Source organism: Dasypus novemcinctus, chromosome 6, assembly GCF_030445035.2.
Source record: "Dasypus novemcinctus isolate mDasNov1 chromosome 6, mDasNov1.1.hap2, whole genome shotgun sequence".
Lineage (NCBI taxonomy): Eukaryota > Metazoa > Chordata > Mammalia > Cingulata > Dasypodidae > Dasypus > Dasypus novemcinctus.
In genome coordinates this window covers 93884788-93901428 of record NC_080678.1, presented here as the reverse complement: position 1 = coordinate 93901428, position 16641 = coordinate 93884788, and the positions used below count along the sequence as shown (strand labels likewise).

General features: G+C 39.1%; 1 pseudogene; it reads right to left on the bottom strand.

The window, feature by feature from the left end:
* Positions 1–3984: 3984 nt before the first annotated feature.
* LOC101413149 (small ribosomal subunit protein eS7-like) lies at positions 3985–4538 on the bottom strand (annotated as a pseudogene).
* Positions 4539–16641: the final 12103 nt, after the last annotated feature.

Sequence of the window (16641 nt, the reverse complement as noted above, 5' to 3'; positions counted from 1 at the left end):
CTTCTTTTTTGCAAGAATATGAAGAAAACACTTGGAGAGAATACAGAAGAAATTTCAATCATACACAAAAAGATAATGGATATGATGGTGATGAACAGCACAATTCAAGAAATCAAAAATATACTCTCAGCAAATAACAGCAGACTCAAAGAGGTAGAGGAAAGAATTAGTGATGTGGAAGACAGTACCTCTGAAATCAAATGGATAGTAGAACTGATTGATAAAAAGATAGAAAAAATCCATCAGGGACTTGACCTGAATGACAATGCAAAACACACAAACATATGCATTATAGGCATGCCAGAAGGAGAAGAGAAGGGAAAGGGGACAGAAAGGGTGTTGGAGGAAATAATGGCTGAGAACTTCCCAAACCTATTGAGGGAGAGGGATGCCCATGTCCAGAAAGCACAATGCACCCCAAACAGCATAAATCCCAACAGGCCTACCCCAAGACATATACTTGTCAAATTATTCAATGCTCAAGGCACAAGAAAATACTAAAAGCAGCAAGAGAAAAGAGAACCATCACATACAAAGGAGGCTCCATAAAATTTAGTGCTGATTTCTCATCTGAAACCATGGAGGTAAGAAGGCAGTTTTATGACATAGTCATTACCTTTTATGCATTTGCATCTTAGCACCTGCAGGAAGAAGTGGAAATACACACCATACAATATACTACAATAATACTGGCATTTATAATTACCAAAATTGTTTCTATTACCACCAGTCTTTATTTTTATGCCACTTTGAACCACTGTCTAGTGTCCTTTCCTTTCATTCTGAAGAATTTCCTTTAGCATTGCTTGTAAGGCAAGTCTGATGGCAATGAATTCCCTCAGCTTTTTTTTTTTTTTAATCTAGGAATGCCTTAATCATCCCCTCATTTTTGAAAGTCTCACAGGATATAAAAATCTTGGTTGGCAGTTGTTTTCTTTCCATACTTTAAGTATGCCAGACCATTGCTTTCTTGCCTCCCTGGTCTCTGATGAGAAATTGGCACTCAATCTAATTGGGACTCCCTTGTATGTAACACATTCCTTTTCTCTTGTAGCTTTTCCAAATTCTCTCCTTGTCCTTTGCATTTAATGGTGTAATTAATATATGATAGGGTGTACTTTTCTTCATGTTTATACTGTTTGGTGTTCTCTGGGCTTCTTGAATGCACATATTCATGTCTTTTGCTAAGTTTGGAAAGTTGTCTGTCATTATTTCTTTGTATATTGATTCTGCCTCTTTCTTTATTCTCCTTCTGAGTCTCCCATAATGTGTATATTGTTCTGCTGGATGGTGTCTCAGAGGTGTCTTGGGCTATTTTTCACTTTCTATATTTCACTTTTCTTTCTACACCTCAGCCTGACTCGTTTCAAGTGTCTTGTCTTAAAGTTCACTGATTCTTCCTTCTGCCAGCTCTAATTTGTTCTTGAAACCATCCTGGGCATTTTTTAAAAGATTTATTGTATTTATTTCTTCCTTCTCACTTTGTACTCACTGTATATTCTGTTTGCCTTCTTTTTCCCTTAGGAGGCACTGGGAACTGAACTCAGGAACTCCCATGTGGGTGGGAGGCACCCAATCACTAAAGCCACCTCCACTCCCTGCTTATTATGTTTCTCATTGTGTTCCTCATTGTGTCTCTTCATTGAATCATCTCACTGCATGATTTTGTTGTGTCAGCTCACTGGGTCAGCTTGCTGTCTTACTCATCTTCTTTAGGAGGTACCAGGAACTGAAACTGGGACCTCCCATGTGGTAGGTGGGTGCCCAGCTGTTTGAGCCAGATCTGCTTCTCTATCCTCAGCATTTTTCATTTTAAATATTGTAGTCTTCAACTCTAGTAGCTGTGTTTGGTTCCTTTTAAAAATTTCCATCTCTACTAAGACTTTTAGTGCTCATTCATTGCTTTTTTAATATAGTCTTTAGTTCTTTTTCTGTGTGTTCCTTTAACTCCTTGAGCATTTTTAAGATACTTTAAAAGGCTTTCTTTGGTATGTCCACATTCTTGTCTTCATTAGTGTTTTCTGGATTTTTATCCTCTTTTTTTGAATGGGGCATCATTTCTTCTTTGTTTGTCTTGTATTTTTTTGTTTCACACTGTACATTTTAGTATATTTAAATTATCTCTGAGATTTATTCCCTGAAATATCTGTTTCCTGGTTTTATAACCAGCTGTTGATAAGACAGATTTTCTTGTGTTTCAGTTCTTCTATCAGGAGGATTTGCCCAAGATAAATACAATGTGCCAGGTTTTCCCTGTCTTTTTTGGGTCTCTGTCTTTACCTTGCTTTTTGCTTATTGGCTATTTTGAGTACCTCATTTTTCAAGAGTTTAGTTGTCCCTTCTGTTTTCTAGGAGCATCTGTCCCTCTCCAAGATTTTGAAACTGGCAGGTTTTTGCCTTAGACTGTTTACCTCTGTAAGTTTATATACTCCTTTCACTGTCTCAATCTGCTTTTTCCTGGAGAGCAAATTCTGGGAGGAGCCCAGACCAGAGAAGACTTTCCCATGTCAGTCTTTCCCAGACAAAACAGGACCAGGGATCCAAAAAGGGGCACATACTTGTTCCAAAGTGCCTGGGGAGGTATTCAGGAGGGGTGCCAAGAGCTTTTCCAGTGGCTTCCCAAAGCTGAGCTTCACTGGCCCTCTCAGAAACTCTCCCCCACAGCCCTGAGGAAGTACAGCATCTTTAACTCTCCACCACCACTGTCCCTGTCCAGGATGGGCTGAAACAATGACTACCATTGGTTTCATCCAGGACAATTTGAAACAATAGCTATCCTTGGAGTCAGGACCCTAACAATCCAAATTTGCCAATCAAAGGATGTAGTCAGTGATCAGCCATGCCCACCCTATTCTTGGGGAAAAGAATTTTTATGTCCCTTTCTGTCACCAGCAAGTTAGCCAGAGCTTGGATCCCATGGGATCCCCCACAAGAGGGGGGGGGTGGGCACTGCTAGCCATTGCACAGAGAGAATAATTTACTGTTATTTACTGTAATTTGTCAGCCTCTTCATCCTCCTCTTCCCTTGATTTTGTACAGTGTTCTTCTGACCTCTAAAGTTTCAAAATAGCTATTTCAGACAGGTCTTGCCTCTTTCATAGTAGTTTTGGTGGAAGGACTGAGTCCTGGATCTCCCTACTCCACTATCTTCCCACAATTCCAATAAATCTATTTTATCTATTTCTTCTTTTGGTGCTCATGCTTTTTGGCATCATATATAATATATCACTACCAAACCCAAGGTTTTGAGAGTTCCCCTCAGTTTTCAACTAGGAATTTTATGGTTTAGGTCCTTAGTCCATTTAGATTTAATTTTTGTATATGGTGTGAGGTAGGGATACATCTTCATTCTTTTGTAAATAGGTACCCAGTTTTCACAGCACCATTTGTTGAAGACACCTTTCTTTCATCATCTTATGTACCTGGCACCTTTGTCTAAAACTCATCAACCATAGATGTTTGGGTTTATTTCTTTAGTCAAGTATGTTTCATTGGTCTCTCTGTCTATCTTTAGGCTGATACCCCACTGTTTTGATTATGTGGCTTTGTAGTAAGTTGTAAAATAAAACATGTGGGCCCTCCAATTTTATTCTTCCTTTGCAATAGTGATTTGGCTATTCAGGCTATTCAGGCCCAATTGTGAGGAGTAGTTTACCCATTTCTGCATAAAATGCTGCTGAGATTTTCATAAGCATTACATTGAATCTGTATATATCTTTGGATAGTATTGTCAGCTTAATAATATTAAGTCTTCTTATCTATGGACATGAGATGTCTTGCCATTATTTAGGTTTCTTTAAAATTTCTTTCAGCAGTTTTTTTTTTTTTTCAGTGCACAAGTCTTTCATTTCCTTGTTTAAATTTATCCCTAGGTATTTCATTCTTTTAGATGTTATTGTGAATGGAATTATTTTATTTTATTTTATTGAGAGTGAACCTCAATTTAGTCATTTAGGCTTACAATTGAAGCTCTGGAAATTCAGTTTACACCCTGCCAGTGATCTTCTTATACACACCGGAAAATGTTTCAACCTTGTGTTCTACATTGTTCTGCTGTGCTTTGTCCAAATGAACTTTTATAAGCCAGCTGCCATCCAGTTTTACATGGATTCTCTAGCCCACAAATTCATTTGGGAAGACCAAGTCTTCAAGGACTGCATCGTACACAGCTGTCAGAGTACGGCTCCTGGGATGCTTTTCTTATTTTTTGTACAGCTTTTTCGAGTTGGCTTAGGCAGAATTCTACTCGGAGCAATAAAGACAACATGCTTTCCACTGAACTTTTTCTCCAATTCACATACTAGCCGGACTTGGATTTTCTGGAAAGACTTCAGTTGAGATACAGGAACAAAGATTATAATAGCCTTCAGACCACCACCAACTTCAATTTCCTTGGCTGCTGTTATATTCAGTTCCCTTAACTGAGCCTTTAGGTCCAAGTTCATCTCCAGCTCAAGAAGAGCCTGAGAAATGCCAGACTTGAATTCACCTGGCTTTTAGCCATTGGCCTTCATGATCTTTGTGCTTGAACTGAACATGGCCTTTTTCTGGTGGAGTGCCAGCCTAGGAAGAGTTGGAATTATTTAAAAATTTCCATTTCAGAATATTCTTTGCTGGCATATAGAAACAAAACCTATTATGTGTGTCAATTTTGTAGCCTGCAACTTTGCTGAGGTCATTACTATAGAACTAGTACTTTACTTGTGGATTCTTTGGCATTTCATTATATAAGACCCTGGCACCTGCAAATAGAGGTAGTTCTACATCTTTCTTTTCTTTAAAAAGATTTATTTTATTTATTTCTCTCCTCTTCCACCCTGTTGTCTGTTCTCTGTGTCCATTCACTGTGTGTTCTTCTGCATCCACTTGCATTATCCTGTGGCACTGGGAAACTCTCTTTTCTGTTGCATCATTTTGCTGCATCAGTTCTCCATGTGTGTGGTGCCTCTTCTGAGTGGGCTGTGTTTTTTTCATGTGGGGCGTCTCTCCTTTGTGGGGTACACTCCTTGCACATGGGGGACCACTACATGAGGATGCCCTGTGTGGCACAGCATTCCTTGCAGGTGGCAGCAGCACTACACATGAGCCAGCTTACCACACGGGTCAGGAGACTCTGGGGATCTAACCCTGGACCCTCCATATGGTAGACAGATGCTCTATCAGTTGAGCCACGTCCACTTCCCCTCTTACTTTTCTTTCCTCCTCAAGGGAAAGCACAAATGCAGTCCCCCACGACCACCAATTATGCAGTCAAGTTTCCTACATTTGGTGAAAACGCAAGGGTTTGTACATCCAGAGTGCAATGAGTAAGCCTCATCCTGGGAAAACCACCTTCATGATTGTATTAGTCAGGGTTCTCTAGGGAAACAGAATCAACAAGAGATACCTGTCAATAGTATGCAATTCTATGAGAGTCTCTCATGCAGCCATAGGGATGCACAAGTCCAGGTTCCCCAGGCAGGGCAGTTGAGAAAGTCAGGCCCTGAATACTGCTGCAAGGATCTCTGGACAGGGCTTCTTGGGAAATAGAGATTGGCTGGCGTTGTGGGCCTCAAGGGGAGGGGGGAAAATGGATGTGGAATGGAAGGAACCAAGGTGAATATGGGGGCAAGAGAGGAGTTCTGTGAGAGTACATGAGGATGAATATAAAACATGTAATATTACACCAGAAACATATAGGGGATGACAGACTAATAATGTAAACCATAAGGCAAAACATAGGATAACTAAAAAATTTAGAAAACTGTACAATCTAAAGTATGGACCACATAGTAAGCACAGATGTCACCTTGTTTGAAAGCTATTGTCCCAGAATCTGTACATCAGTATCAGGAAATATGATATGAATAAGCTAAAAGATTATCGCTATGGAAGGGAAAAGGTTTTATGGTGGATCTGGGGAAGTACTGTATATTGTACATATGAATTTCGGTGATCTAAGACTCTTGTGAAGCTGACATTATGTTGGGATTCACTTTACAGGAAGTTTTGAATCATAGAGTGGTTCAACAATGGCAGCAGAGGAATACTGATATAGGATGTTATTGACAGGATATATATGGCTGACAGGGAGTTCTAACTCATTCTATGAGGCCCACTTTACCCTAATATGAACACCAGAAAAAGATATTAAAAGAAAATTAATTAGAGAACAATATCCCTTATAAATATAGATGAAAAAACCTCAACAAAATACTAGTAAACGGATTTCAACAGCAGATTTAAAAAATTGTATATCAGGACCAAGTGGGATTTACCCCATAAATGAAAGAATGGTTCAAGATAAGAAAAGCAATCAATATAACATAGCATATTAACAGAAGGAAATGGGGAAATCACATAATCATCTCAATGGATGCAGAAAAGTCATTTGACAAATTTTAACACCATTTTATGATAAAAATATTCAGAAAAATAGGAATAAAAGGCAACTTCCTCAACATGATAAAAAGCAAATACGGAAAACTCACAGTTAACATTATACTCAGTGGTGAAACCTGAAAGTCATCTACTGAAGTCAAGACCAACACAAGGATACCTGGTTTCACCACTGTTATTCCACATTGCATTCGAAGTCCTTGCCGGAGCAATTAGGCAAGAAAAAGAAATAAAATGCTCCCAAAATTGAAAAGGAAGAATTACTTACCTGGAGGGCAGATATCATTGTGATGGTTAGGCTATTGTACCAACTCAGCCAGGCAATTGTGCCCAGTTGTTTGGTCAGGGAAGCACCGGGCTAACTGTAATACAAGGGCATTTATGGACTTTAGTCATCATTGACTTTACTGCAGTGGTAAATTGTAGATAGCTGGTTATAATTACATCAATCAGGGACATTGCCATCAGCAATGAATGACACTTCACCCAATCACCCAATCAGTTGAATGCCTTAAAAGGGGAAGTGATTCCAGCACTGACAAAGAATTTCCCAGCTCATCTTTGGACAGCCAACATCTTCCAGAACTTGTCAAGAACCTTCACTGGACTTTCATTGCAACCCCTTCCATAGCGACAATCTTTTAGCTTATTCATATCATATTTCCTGATACTGATGTACAGATTCCGGGACAATAGCTTTCAAACAAGGTGACATCTGTGAATTTTCCCATTTTCTTTCTGTTATTGATTTCTAGCTTCATTCCACTGTGGTCAGAGAAGATGCTTTGTATAATTTCAATCTTTTTAAATTTATCGAGACTTGCTTCCTGACTTAACATGTAGTCTTCCTTGAAGAATGATCCATGTGTACTTAAGAAGAATGTGTATTCTGCTATTGTTGGGTAGAGTGTTCTTTATATATCTGTTAAATCTAGTTCATTTATAATATTTATAATATTGTTCAAATCCTGTTTTCTTATTGACCATCTGTCTAGACGTTCTATCCATTAATAAAAGTAGGGTATTGAAGCATTCAACTATTTTTATAACACTGTTGTGAGCTGCATAAGCTGAAAATGCAGTCTGTGGGGGAAGGGCTTGGACTAGTAAATTTGTTCTATTGCTCTCTTACCATTTTCATGTTTTTGTTTTCTTTCCCACTTGAATTTTTTCTAGGCTTCATTTTCTTCAAGTTTTGAGAAAGTTAATTCTGCACACTCACACCCCTTATGTTTCTGTTTCTAAGTAACTCAAACAGGTAACTTTCCTTATTATATTTTTGAAAAGGTTTTCTCAGCATTATACTCTCAACCAACACCTGATAATCTCCTATGTTCATATGTTGCCCCACCCTCCCCCCAATTTCTTGGGCAATATTACCCATCCGCCCATCCAAGCCCCCCTCAAGCCCACAAAGCCCCACCCAAAGGTAACCCTATGCCCCCATTTTATGCTTCCTTGAACATATACTTACCTCCAGCTTATCATAGATTTCACCCATGTAGATGTCAGCTTACATCCTTCCTCTACCCCCCGATTTCCTGTAAGCCTATCGTCCAGTCTCTAGCTCTCTGAGGCAGCTTGGTTTAATTATTTCATATCATTGAGGTCATGTAGTATTTGTCCTTCAATGCCTGGGTTGTTTCACTCAACATAAGGTTATCAAGATTCATCGATGTTATCACATGTGTTTGTAGTTTATTTGTTCTTAAAGCCGAGTATTATTCCATTGTATGTATATACCACATTTTATTTATCCATTCATCTGTCGATGGGCATTTGGGTTGATTCCAACTTTTGGCAATAGTGAACAATGCTCTATGAACATTGGTGTGCATATATTGGTTTGTGTCCTTGTTTTCAGTTCTATTGGGTATATACCCAGCAGTGAAACTGCTGGGTCATATGGCAAATCTATGGCTAGTGTTTTGAGAAACCGCCAAACTGTCCTCCAGAATGGTTGAATGCTTCTGCATTCCCACCAGCAGTGGATGAGTGTTCCCATTCCTCCACATCCTCTCCAGCATTCGTAGTCTTCTGTTTTTTTCATAGCTGCCAATCTTATGGGAGTAAGATGGTATCTCATTGTAGTTTTGATTTGCATTTCCCTGTTAGCAGGGATTTGGAGCATTTTTTCATGTGCTTTTTAGCCATTTGTATTTCTTCTTTGGAGAAGTGTCTATTTAAACCTTTTACCCATTTTTTAAATGGGTTGTTTATCTTTTTATTTTCAAGATATAGGAGTTCTTTATATATGTAAGTTATAAGTCTCCTATCCTATATATGGTTACCAAATATTTTCTCCCATTGTGTAGGCTTTCTTCACTTTCTTGACAAACTCCTTTGAGGTGCAGAAGGCTTTAATTTTGAGGAGGTCCCATTTATCTATTTTTTCTTTTGCTGCTCGTGCTTTTGGTGTGAAGTTCATGAAGCCATTTCCTATTACAAGGTCTTGAATATGCTTCCCTAAACTGCTTTCCAAAGTCTTTATGGTCTTGGCGCTTATATTTAGGTCTTTGATCCATCTTTTTTTTTTTTTTATTGACTTTGTAATAATATTACATTAAAAATATATATGTGAGGTCCCATTCAACCCCACCCCCCCACCCCCCCTCTCCCCCCCAACAACACTCGTTCCCATCATCATGACACATCCATTGGATTTGGTAAGTACATCTTTGGGCACCTCTGCACCTCATAGACAATGGTTCACATCATGGCCCATACTCTCCTCCATTCCATCCAGTGGGCCCTGTGAGGATTTACAATGTCCGGTGATTACCTCTGAAGCACCATCCAGGGCAGCTCCATGTCCCAAAGACGCCTCCACCTCTCATCTCTTCCTGCCTTTCCCCATACCCATCGTCCACCATGTCCACTTTTCCCAATCCAATGCCACCTCTTCTATGTGGACATTGGATTGGTTGTGTCCATTGCACCTCTATGTCAAGAGGAGGCTCAGATTCCACATGGATGCTGGATGCAATCCTCCCATTTTCAGTTGTAATCACTCTAGGCTCCATGGTGTGGTGGTTGTCCTTCTTCAACTCCATCTTAGCTGAGTGTGGTAAGTCCAATAGATCAGATTGTAGGTGCTGGAGTCTGTTGAGGCTCAGGACCTGGCTATCACATTGTCAGTCCAGAGATTCAAATCCCCTAAATATATCTTAAACCCCAACATTAACTGCACCTCCAGCACATTAGCATGAAAGTCTTATGAAGGGAGAGCCCATCTGAGTCCAGATTCATCACACATAAACACCATTTCCAAAGAGGGGCCATCTGCCCTGGTAGTTTAACCCCATCGGCCATGACCATAACTCCCATGGGTCTCTTTAGCCCTCAAAGGAACCAATATCTGGGGGTTGTATCTGCTTTATCTGTCTCTCTGACTCTGCTCAGTTGTGCATGAGGGCAATCCTTCTGCCCGCCTCCAGACTCTTTTTTAGAAACTCGTAGCCATATAAACTCATTTCTCCTTTCCATTTCCCCCTTACTTTAGGTCAAACAGCATTTTAAAGTCATGGTATTTTATGTAGACATGGATATTCTGCTGATCCGCATTGAACCTTCCGTATAAGGTCATTTTCCAGTTGCATCATCAGTTGGTAGTTGATAGTGGTCCCTCGTTGCCAGGGAGGCTCATCCCCGGGTGTCATGTCCCACGCTGGGGGGAAGGCATTGCATTTACATGCTGAGTTTGGCTTCGAGACTGGCCACATTTGAGTAACATGAAGGCTGACAGGAGGAAATTCCCAGGCACAATGTTGCTCTAGGCCTTGTTCTTATTTTAGGTTTATCAGCTCACAAGCATAGTCATTAGCATCAGGGGCTCATTGTTGAACCCTCACTCCCTCCCGGTCCCCGCCGCTGTACCTGGGAGACTGTCGCTGCTCCCCTAGGGACTACGACAGAGCACCACTGGCCAGGAACCCAGTACCCCCCCTACTGTGGTTTTTAATTGTTGCCACTATGAGTATATCCAAACATTACCATGCACCCTGGACATATGTTCTGTACAGCTCCCTGTCAGCCATATATCACCTGTCATTGGTATCCCATACCAGTATCCCCCCATTGCCATTGTTGAAACACTCTGTGATCCAGAACTCCCCGAAATTTGAAGCCCAATATAATGTCATGGTCCCTTACTAGGGAATGGCATATAGCGATGGGTTTAAAGGATAGATAAAGAACTTGGATAAAGTTAGATAAAGAACTTAGATAAAGAATGTTGACTTGAAAAAATTCCACATCCTATCTTTTTCTTTCCCCCCCCCCCTAATTATTCAGCTTTTCTTCACAGGAGTCCTAGACCACAGCAATGTGTATATATAATATACAGCACTCCCACACATCCACCAGAAAACCTTTTCCCTTCCACAGTGATACTCTTACGCCCTATTCATATCATATTTACTTAAAGTGATGTACAGAGTCTGAGACATTAGCTTTCTAACAAGGTGACATCTGTGCTTACATTATGGTGCATACTTTAGGATACACAGTTCTTTACATTTTTAGTTATCCTATGTTTTACATTATGGTTTACATTATCAGTCTGTCATCTCCTATATGTTATGGTGTAATATTACATGTTTTATATCCATCCTTGTGTACTCTCAAGAAACTCCTCTCTTACCCCCCATTTACTTTGGTTCCACACATTTAACGTCCATTTTCCCTTCCACCTTGGTGCCCACAGTGACAGCCAACCTCCGTTTCCTGAGGAGCCACTTCCAGAGATAGATGGAATAGTGTTCAGGGCCTAACTTGCTCAACTGCCCCAATGCCCTGGGAGCCACCCTTTCTCTCGAGGGATACAGTTCCCTCTATTTGATGGCATTAGTCCTCCCCAGGATGTGGGTCCACCCCCACTCTCACTACTTGGGTTTCTACCCCATGGTGTCACCCACTCTGGCAGAATGAGCATTTAGACATTCCCCAGGAGCCCGTCCTGCATCAGACCCTCCCCTCCGAGCATTCTAAACAGGTAACCCTCTTTATTATATTTTGATATGATTTTCTCGGCATTTTACTCTCCACCAACACCTGACCCTCTCCTGTGTTCGTATGCTACCCCTCCCTCCACCCACTTTTGGGCCACGTTACCCATCCGTCCCTCCGTTTGATCCATCTTGAGTTGATTTTTTTATAAGGTGTGAGATGGTAATCCTCTTTCATTCTTTTGCATATGGATATCCAGTTCTCCAGGCACCATTTTTTGAATAGGCCATTCTCTCCATGTTGAGAGGGTTTGGTGGCTTTATCAAATATTATATGACTATATATATGAGGATCCATATCGGAACTCTCAATTCAGTTCCATTAGTCTGTGTGTCTCTCCTTATGCCAATATCATGCTGTTTTCAGTACTGTAGCCTTGTAGTATGTTTTGAAGTCAGTTAGTGTGATTCCTTCAATTTCATTTTTCTTTTTCAATATGTCTCTGGGTATTTGGGGCCTCTTTCCTTTCCAAATAAATTTCATAGTTAGTTTTTCTAGTTCCTTAAAGAAGGCTGTGTTGATTTTTATTGGGATTGCATTGAATGTGTAGATCAGTTTTGGTAGGATAGACATCTTAATGATATTTAGTCTTCCTATCCATGAACGGGGAATATTCTTCCATTTATTTAGGTCTTCTTTGATTTCCTTGAACAGTGTTGTGTAGTTCTCTGTGTATAAGCTTTTTACATCTTTACTTAAACTTATTCCTAGGTATTTGATTTTTTTATTGACTACTGTAAATGGTATTTGTTTCTTGATTTCCTCCTGGGCTTGCTCATTATTGGTATACAAAAATGCTACTGAATTTTGTGCATTGATCTTATAACCTGTGACTTTACTAAACTCATTTATGAATTCTAGAAGCTTTGTTGTAGACCTCTCAGGGTTTTCTATGTATAGGATCATGTCATATGCAAATAATGAAATTTTGACTTCTTCCTTTCCAATTTGAATGCTTTTTATAACTGGTTCTTGCCTCAGTGCTCGAGCAAGTACTTCTAAGACAATGGTAAATAGAAGGGGAGAGAGTGGGCATCCTTGTCTTGTTCCTGATCTTAGAGGGAAGGATTTTAGGATTTCACCATTGTAACTGATGTTGGCTTTGGGTTTTTCATATATACTCTTTATCATGTTCAAAAAATTTACTTGTATTCCAATCTTTTACAGTGTTTTTATCAAGAAAGTGTGCTGTATTTTGTCAAATGCTTTTTCTGCATCTATAGATATAATCATGTGATTTTTTTCCTTCAATCTGTTTATATGGTGTATTACATTGATTGATTTTCTTATGTTGAACCATCCTTGCTTACCTGGAATGAATCCCACTTGGTCGTGGTGTATAATTCATTTCCTTTGTTGAAGAATATGATTAGCAAGTATTTTGTTAAGTATTTTTGCGTCTAGGTTCATTAGAGAAATTGGTCTGTAATTTTCCTTTCTTGTGGTGTCTTTGTTTGGTTTTGGTACTAGGGTAATGTTGGCATCATAGAATGAGTTAGGCAATGTTCCTTCTGTTTCGATTTTTTGGAAGAGTTTCAGCAGGATTGGTTTTAGTTCTTTGTGGAATGTTTTGTAGAATTTACCTGTGAAGCTGTCTGGCACTGGGCTCTTCTTAGTTGGGAGGTTTTTAATGACTGATTCTATCTCTTTACTCATGATTGGTTTGTTGAGATCTTCAATTTCTTCTTTCGTCAATATAGGTTGTTTATGTGTTTCTAGGAATTTGTCCATTTCCTCTGAATTGTCGTTTTGTTGGAATATAGTTTTTGAAAGTATCCTCTTATGATAGTCTTTATTTCTGTGGGGTCAGTGGTGATATCTTCTTTCTCATTTCTTATTTTGTGTGTTTGCATCTTCTCTCTTTTTTTCTTTGTTAGTCTCACTAAAGGTTTGTCAATTTTGTTGATTTCCTCAAAAAACCAGCTCTTGGTCTTGTTTATTTTTTCAAGTACTTTCTTATTTTCTATTTCATTTAGTTCTACTCTTATCTTGTTATTTCCTTCCTTCTTCTTCCTGTGGGATTACTTTGTTGTTTTTTTCCGCTAATTTCTCCAAACGTGCAGTTCTTCAATTTTTGCTCTTTCTTCTTTTTTGACGTATGAATTTATGGCTGTAAATTTCCCTCTCAGTACTGCTTTTGCTGCATCCCATAAATTTTGGTATGTTATCATTATCATTTGTTTCAAGGTAGTCATTGATTTCTTTTGAGATTTCCTCTTTGACCCACTGTTTTTCTAAGAGTGTGCTGTTTAATTTCCATATCTTGCTGTGAAATCTGGGCATCTGGCCCTTGCAGATTTCCCGCTTCACTCCATTGTGGTCAGAGATATTATTTTGTATGATTTTGATCTTTCTGAATTCATTAAGCCTTTCTTTGTGGCCTAGCATATTGTCTATCTTGGAGAATGATCCATGTGCACTTGAAAAAAATGTATATCCTGCTGTACTCAGGAGTAATGATCTATATATGTCTATTAGATCCAGCTCCTCTAATATGCTGTTCAAATATTTTGTTTCTTTAGTGATTCTCTTTTGAGATGTTCTGTCCAAAGTTGATAGTGGTGTATTAAAATCCACCACTATAATTGTAGATGCATCTATTCTTTCACTTAGTTTTTCCAGTATTTGCCTCACGTATTTAGAGGCACCCTTGTTAGGAGCTTAAAGATTTATGATTGTTCGTTCTTCTTGAGAGAGTGTCCCTTTCACTAATATGTAGTATCCTTCTTTGTCTCTCACAAGTGTTTCGCATTTAAAGTCAATTTTGACTGATATTAATATAGGTACTCCTGCCTTTTTTTTGGTTATTGTTTGCTTGTAAGATTGTTTTCCAACCATTCACTTTCAGCCTCCATAAATCTCTGTGTCTAAGATGTGTCTCTTGTAGACAGCATATAGATGGGTCATATTTCCTTATCCAATGTCCCAGTCTGAATCTTTTGATAGGTGAGTTTAATCCATTGACATTCAGTGTTAATACTTTCAAGGAATTATTTATGTTAGCCATATTTTGATTGGACTTGTGTTTGTCATATTTTGTTTGTTTTCCTTCTCTTTTTGTCTTTTTTGTTGCTCTTACACTCTCCTCCAACTCTGCCTGTCCTGTTTTTTCCTTTGTTCCTACAGGCCTCCCTTTAGTAATTCTTGAAGGGGAGGTTTCTTGTTGGCATACTCTTTCAATTTCTGTTTATCTGTGAATATTTTGAAGTCTCCATCATTTTTGAATGTTAGTTTAGCTGGGTAGAGTATTCTTGGTTGGAAATTCTTTTCTTTTAGTACCTTGACTATATCATACCACTCCTTCTTGCCTCCATGGTTTCAAATGAGAAATCAGCACTTAATCTTATGGAGCCTCCCATGTTTGTGATGGTTTTCTTTTCTCTTGCTGCTTTTAGAATTTTCTCTTTGTCTTGAGCATTGGATAATTTGACAAGTATATGTCTTGGCATGGGCCTGTTGGGGTTTATGACATTTGGGGTGTGTTGTGCTTCCTGGACATGTACATCCATCTCTCTCAGTAGATTTGGGAAGTTTTCAGCCATTATTTCCTGCAACATCCCTTCTGACCCCTTTCCCTTCTCTTCTCCTTCTGGGATGCCTATAATATGTATGTTTGTGCATTTTGCATTGTCATTCAGGTCCCTAAGTCCTAGCTGGATTTTTTCTATCTTTTTATCGATCAATTGTACTATCTATTTGATTTCAGATATACTGTCTTCCACGTCACTAATTCTCCCCTCTGCCTCTTCTAATCTGCTGCTGTTTGCTGAGGGTGTATTTTTGATTTCTTGAACTGTGGTGTTCATTCCCATCATATCTGTTATCTTTTTGTGTATGTCTGCAATTCCCTCTCCAAGTGTTTTCTTCATACTGTTAAACTCTTCCTTTACTTCATTAAGTTGGTCTCTAATATATGTTTTGAGATCTTTAATTACTTGTCCAAAGTTCTGCTCCCCTTCCTGGTTTTTAGTTTGTTCATTGGATTCAGCCATGTTTTCCTGATTATTGGTTTGGTTTGTAGTTTTTTGTTGCTGTCTGGTCATCATTTTATCTTGATGGATTTAATCAGTTCCTTAGCTTCTTTGTCTAGTCTTGGGGATTAATTACTTGTTCTTGCATAATTGTTATGTCTTCTCTTTGTCACTTTGTTCTTCTTACTCTAATTTCTTGTTGCTGGCTAAGTTCACTTTGAAGGAAAATATTAGGGCCAGGGAAAGCAAAATGAGTAAGAAAAGAAAATGTATAAAGTAGTATTGGTAATAAATGTTAACAGAGCAATGATGTGAGATCTGTGAGAATGGATATCAGACTCATGTAAGTTGTGTAGAGGTATAGCAGTAAGTAGAGTACCTATAATGAGAGAGTGAACTGAAGATGGGGAGGAATATAGTATAAATTAAAATGTCAGTGTTTTCATGAGAAAGGGAAAGAGAAAAGAAAGACAATAATATCAAGAGTGGATAAAAGACAGAAAACAGAACAAAGGCATTAGAAATTAAAAGTTAGACAATTTGGGGACCAAAGAAAGGGAGGTGAAATGTAAGTGAGACAGTAGATGATGGAGGATAGCAAGATGTGGGGGAAAGGGGATAGTGTAGGTGGCCAAAATCAATTTACACAGAAATGAGGAAATGGAGGATGAGGAAACACAGCAAATGTGAGGCGCTCCTGCAGCACCTATTGTATAAATAAAATAAAATAAAGTAAAATAAAATAAAATAAAATAAGAAGAGAAAGAGAGAAAAGAAAAAAACAAGAAGAAAAAATGGGGTAGGGCAAAGAAAAGGGAGGGAAACAAGGAAGAAAAAGAAAAGAAGAAGAAGAAAAAAAAACTAAATAAATGAAAAAGTACCTTGGGGGATACAATGGGAGAAAAGACCAGGAGATAATACAATATTAGCAACCAAGACAATAAAAAAATAAATAAAAAAGAGAAAAAGGGAAAACAAAGCCACAAACACCAAGGGGTAGGACATTCAAGGACCTCAGATGGACCTCAGGGCATGGTGGATTCAGGGATGGGAAGTCTGTGATATTGCAGACTCAAGAGGTGTGAGTCTCTGGAGTGTGGGCCACCAGGGTTTAGGGGACACAGACCTGGGAACCATGCATCCAGTTAACAGGGAGCCTGGGAGCACCACAGCACAACCTAGCCTTCTGGGATCCCCGCAGCTGGAGGCCAGCCCTAGAGGGAGGGGTCATGCCCACAAACTCTGAACTCTGTGTCAGAAACCCAAAATTCCACCTCTCACAGGA